This window comes from Nicotiana tomentosiformis, chromosome 4, assembly GCF_000390325.3.
Source record: "Nicotiana tomentosiformis chromosome 4, ASM39032v3, whole genome shotgun sequence".
NCBI classification, from domain to species: Eukaryota; Viridiplantae; Streptophyta; class Magnoliopsida; order Solanales; family Solanaceae; genus Nicotiana; species Nicotiana tomentosiformis.
The window spans coordinates 84,682,771-84,689,096 of NC_090815.1; positions in this window are offsets into that span (position 1 = coordinate 84,682,771).

The following is a 6,326-nucleotide window of genomic DNA, read 5'->3' on the forward strand; positions in this document are numbered from 1 at the left end:
TTCTTCTTTAAAATTGTCTTTCTTTATTTGTTTAATTCTGAGGTTAATGCAAAGTTATGTTATACATCGTTATTGTCCAAGTTGGATTAGTACGTACCACGATAAATTCTTAAATATTAGGTGAGCATGGATCTTTACAGAATTTGCTATCTATTGTAATATTCTTTAAAGCTTTTGTTATATTCTCACTTAAACTCCACGACAGAGTTACATTATTGAAACTAATTTCAATTAATTTAAAGGATAAGAAAATTTATGTGTCAAAATAATCTAAAAGAGTAAAAGCAATTTCGTAGTTGGATTTAAAGTCATATGTAGCAATCCATACAAAACTTAAAAATTAATTGTAATATCCAAAAGTTAAAAGAACTAATTTTAATTAAAATTAAATCAATTTTCAAATGCACTCACGAAAGATAAAAAATCGATCAACATTTCATTTTGTAATTTCGTGCTACACGAATATTATAATGTGAATTGTTGAACAACAATAATATCATCAAAATATTGATCAAGTTTTATACTCTCATTCAGATTAATCTCAACATAAATTTATTAGTTAATTTAGTAAAGTAGAATAGAAATAAACTTCTAATTAAGTACAATCCGGGCACTTTTAGTGCCTAGCCAAAGATCAGCTAATAATTATCTCTTGGATTAGAAAAGCACCTTAAAAAACTCAAATTTGTCATCAGTAAAAGTATACTAAATCTCCTACACATCTATTTGTTTTTTAAGGAAACAATTACAGAAGTACAGGCGGGTACTTTTCCACTCAATTTAGCACATGTTCGTTTTTCTTATCTAATTTAGTGTAATTTTGCATAGAATTTGAAACTTATTTTCATCTATTAACAGTGTATTAAGAAGACATATGTTAAAAACTAATTTAAAAGTGATATTCATGTTTATCATCATAGATTTAAATATTATTTTGGATGAATTGAGTGAAAAATTTATTAGAGTTTTTAAAAGCTTGAATTGATGATTTATTAAAATTTTTTGACAAATTGATGATTGGTGTTCGTTGGAACATCATTTTAAAGTTGTGGTTGTCACACCCCTTTTCTACCCCAAAAAGATAATGTGTGTTGATTGTGGGTTAAAGAGTTTTTCCAATTAAAGTGACAAATTTGAGTAGGGATTATTTTATTGTTCAGAGTCGTCACTTGAAATTGATTTTTTGGGTGTTCCAAGTCACCTTTTATTTGAATTCCTAGTCAAAGGAAGGTTTGACTCTATTATTATTGGTCTGCGACAACAAAGTTCAGGTAAGGAATTCTGTTGACTAGGGAGAAGGTGTAAGGCATTCACCGAGTCTCATGGTTCTAGCACGGTCACTTTATTGGCTTAAAATTTGGCTTGAATTAATTTTGGACAAACTGTGATTTATATGATTTTCATGTTTTACCTATCCGCTTTTAATACTTGCTTTATTAGAATTGATAAAGAATGAATTAAATAACAAGATATCGTAACCACACTACGCAAGCGAATGCGCAATCATGACAAGGATTAATAGCACGCTAAAACTTTTGAGAAAATTACTACATTTGAGTTTTTTTTTTTTTTTTGAAATTTATTAAAAGTTACTATCGCGCCACGCAAGTGAATCCGCGATTATGAGAAATAATTAAATTATAAATTAACTAAACCTATTGGATAAGGTATGAGATTATTCGATTAATTTATTGAATATTAAAAATCACGCTATGCAAGCGAGTCAGTGAATAAAAAAAAAGGTTAAAGCGTACCTGTAAGTTGCCTAGCGTTTAAATTAATTATTTAAAGTGATTAGGTTATTTAAAAATAAAAATAAAAAGGAATCTATATTTTTATTGAAAATTAATTATGCAAACAACCAAGGTATTTAAAAATTTGGGTCAGCTTTTATTAATTTCAAGAACGGGTTACTTTAGAGTTTTGGCTATTGTAATGGTATTAGGTCACTCTCTTGACTCATGGGCTGCTGGCCCAGATTCATGCCCATTTGTAAATCTGTTGGTATTTGAGTTAATTACTCATGGTCTTGGAACAACACTTGGGCCGAGCAAACGGCCCAATTAATTCAACTTTTCACAACCAGGAAGAAAATTTCAGCAGCTTAAATTGATGCTAGTATTCATGGGAAAAGAAAAGTATTTAATTAGTTAATTTATTTATTTATAGCAAACAAACCAACGATCTAATGACATATGCACCATGAATGTTTTTTTTTTATAACTTGAACACAAACTTAAGGGATTACGTTCTTAATGAACTAAACACACATGACCTTAGATTTTTTAATTTTATTTTCTTAAAAAAAAAATGATGGCAACAATTAATGTATCATTTTTAAAAGGCAACCTGCCTTGATACTAAAAACTTTAGCCATTTAATATGACTATGGATACTTATTTAATCATTAAAGAAAAACAAAAATATGAAGTTCATGGAAACTAAGTAACAAACTAAGCCATGGAAAATTATACTTTTTCACTTTCAATGATCAAGCTCAACTTCAAAATACAAATAAGCACCGGATAATTATAGATAAAAGAAACCGACTACAAATCTAATATTTACAAAGAAAAAAAAAATCAGTTTAACTTGCTAACAGTAAAATAGAATCTTTGAACTATTCTTTTTCCAACGTCAAAACTTAACTTAAGAAAATAAAAATGAACCAAATATCCAACATTTTAGCACATAAATCTATTTGAGACATAAGACATATCCACGAGAACAATCAATCAGTATTCGTCTACTTTCTTTAACTAAACAATACTAGAACATGCTAAAAATATATGTCATGTTCATTAATATTAAAAAAAAGCATTACACAGGTTTGAGGCTTACCTACGTTGCAGAGGAATCAAAATAAAATGGTATGAAATGAAGTCCAGCAGCAATGACATCAAAACAAACATCAACAAACAGCACCTTGCAACCCGAGAAAATGACCCAGAAATACCGACAAACTAAACCAGAAAATTCAGCAACTTTTAACAAGGAAAGAACTAAAGAAACTAACTTAAGAACCTTTCTTTTGGACAGTTTTTGCTTTCTGAATACTCATTCCACGGCTCTCAAATTTCAGCCAACTTTTGGATGTTGAGTTCTTAAGTTGTGTTTTTTTTAGAGTGTCCAGGATGATCTCTCAATGTAAGATCGAGTCCCTGAAGTGAGGAAATAGCATCCCCTTAAATAGAAAAATAAAGTCCCTTTTTTGGGACAGATTTTGGTTCACCAAAAATCTGTCCAAAAGACTGACTTTGTATGATAAATACTATTCAAGATCTGTCCCAAAGGTGAAAAGACAACCTGAAAATCTGTTGTGTCAGAAGCAAGGAGAAAAAATATTATTTCAGCCACCCTACTAGTAAAAGTAAGCTACTATTACCCTATTTTGTGATAAAATAAACTAAACTTCAGATTTTAGCCATCAACAACAAACTACTTGCTCAACACAAATCAAACTTGAATAACTATGAACTAACAAAGCATAGACAAGACTAAAAATGTAATTGAACTAAGTATTCAAACCAACTTGATGGGAATGAATTCGATTTGTGCAAACTAATTACTAAACAAACAACTAAATTTACAAACTAATGCTCAAAACAGAACGAGCATCATTAACAATCGGGCAACGACTAACAACAACTAAATAATCAACTAACTAAGTGAACGATTTAACTAATACACTAAAGATCATGTTTAAATCAATAACAAATCTAATAAACTACTAAACTAAATAGAGATAACTAATTAAATAAACCTAGCTTGAAACTCTAATTAACAAGAAACAACCAAAACAGAAAAATCAAAATCAGAAGCTAATCTACTAATATAAAAAATTAGAAATTAATTAAAGAGATGATGATTATACCTAACAAGTATGCTTGAAGTTGTTCGAGCCACGAGAAGACGCCGAAGATGCTAAAAGGCGACTACCCGACTCCGAAACGCACGTTTCTTTCGGGTAGATGCTAGAACGAAATGCGTTTTAGCATTTCGCCCTAAAAAACGAGTGTCTTTGAGTCGAAAAATAGCTAAGATGGGGGTTTGGGACATTTTGGCGGTTGTGAGGCAGTGGAGCCGTGGCGGCGGTGAGGAGCGGGCCGGCAGTGACGGGGATTTCGGGGGTGAAATGGGTAGGAAAAGATAGGTCTTGTGGAGCTCTATCCACTCATGTATGTGTTGTAGGGTGGTGTTGGCCGGAGCATTAAGAATTTGGACCAAAGAGTGGCGGCTAAAGTTTCCTAGATCTAAAATTCAAGGAGCTTGAGGATTTTTTGAAGGAATTGGTTTGGAGATATGGGAAGAGGAGGTTGTGGAAATTACATGGTGTTAATTTGGAGGTGTTTGGAGGTGGTCCGCCGCCGGTGGGTGATTTCCAGCGGCGGCGACGGCGGAGAGAAGAGAGAGAAGAGAGAGAAGAGAGAAAGAGTTATGGGGGAAATGAGGGAATTTTTCAGATTTTTGAGGCTTTAAATACCTCTTGAGAGATCAAATATGGACCATTAGATCAAGGGGTGATCAATGGGTGAGATTTGATCTTGGGTCACTTAATGAAACGACGTAGTTTTGAGGCAAAACTACGTCGTTTCTGACCCTTTCAAGGGCAACCCCCTTAGCTTGCACTTTTGGCCATTTTCTCTTTCAAAATTGGCCCAATTTCTTTCTTAATCCTACTTATTAAACTAAATTTACACAAACAAATAAATTAATTAAGTAACTTATTCAAATGGTCGATTAACTAGATTAATTCACCAATTGAATAGTTAGTTAATTCCTAAAATGCACAAATAAAGAAAGAATTATTTTTTGGTATTTTTATGATATGAAATATGCTATCAAAGACACAAAAATTGGGAAAAATAATTAAAGCAACAAAACACTAATGGCTTTAGGAGGTGTTAAAACAATACAAAAATTAGGTATTCACAGCTGCCCCTCTTTGCTTGATAACGTGAACAGTTTTCGTGCAAAGAAAAGTGAATGCCATGGCTAATTTTTGCTCACATATCACTCCAATGAAAGCATTTTTTTTAAATGGTGACTGAACCCTGCTTCCGAGGTTGCCTACATATCCTTGGTTAGAGGAATCAGGTCAGGGTAGTTCTGGGAAAATTTGGTAGCTGGGACTACCAGACACTAGATTTAAGACTGTTGTTGTTGTTACTGTTACTTGCTGCTTACATCAAAAGGAAAAGAGAAAGAACTACATATGTCTGCAAACTAAGAGTTACAAAATTCCTAATCTATGTGTCTTGTGGAGTCAAATCTTGATTCTTGACCTGCTCGCTTGTATTGACCTTAGATTGGATCTTGATGCTCTTTGAGGAAAAGATCATGGCTCATTCTCGATTGCTTGCTTTCCGGATCAGAATTCGAGAAAATAAAACTCGAGAAGCTGGGTTGTTGACACATTATTCAAGCTAACTCCAACTATCTTGTGACCGAAAAACTTCTTTATTTTGATTAGAAATCTGAAACTACAAGCTTTAATCGTCACTTGTGCTATGCGGCGGGGCCTGCAAAGCCATCAAAGACGAACAAAACGAATAAAATTTTTCTGGCCCAGTTTGACACTAGGAAAATTTTGTGAGTTAGAGAAAGCTATAAAGTATCTAATTTGTTGAAATGAAGACAACAGTAGTAGTATAAACTAACTATGTGAGGATATGCAACCACGGGGGGAAGCAACTTATGTTACCAGAGGAAATGGAATTAGAGGATAGTACCCTGTATTACTGAAAGGGAATGTAACTAGGGGTTGGTACCCTGTATTACCGAAAGGAAATATAACCCGGGATTGGTATCTTATATTACCAAAATGAGTGTAACCAAGGGCTGGTACCCTGTATTACCGAAAGGAATGTAATCAGGGGTTGGTACCCTGTATTACCGAAAGGAGTGTAACCAGGGGTTGGTACCCTGTATTACATAAAGGAGTATAACCAGGGGTTGGCACCCTGTATTACTAGAAAGAGTGTAACCAGGGGTTGGTACCCTATATTACTGAAAGGAGTGTAACAGAGGCTGGCACCCTGTATTACTTAAAGAAGTGTAACCAGGGGTTAGCACCCTGTATTACTAGGAAGGAATGTAACCGGAGGTTGGTACCATGTATTACTGAAAGAAGTGTAACCAGGGGTTGGCACCATGTATTACTGAGAAGGAATGTAACCAGGGGTTGGTACCCTGTATTATCGAAAAGAGTGTAATCAGGGGTTGGTACCCTGTATTACATAAATGAGCGTAACCAGGGGTTGTCACCCTGTATTACTGAAATGTGTGTAATCAGGGGTTGGTACCTTGTATTACCGAAAGGAGTG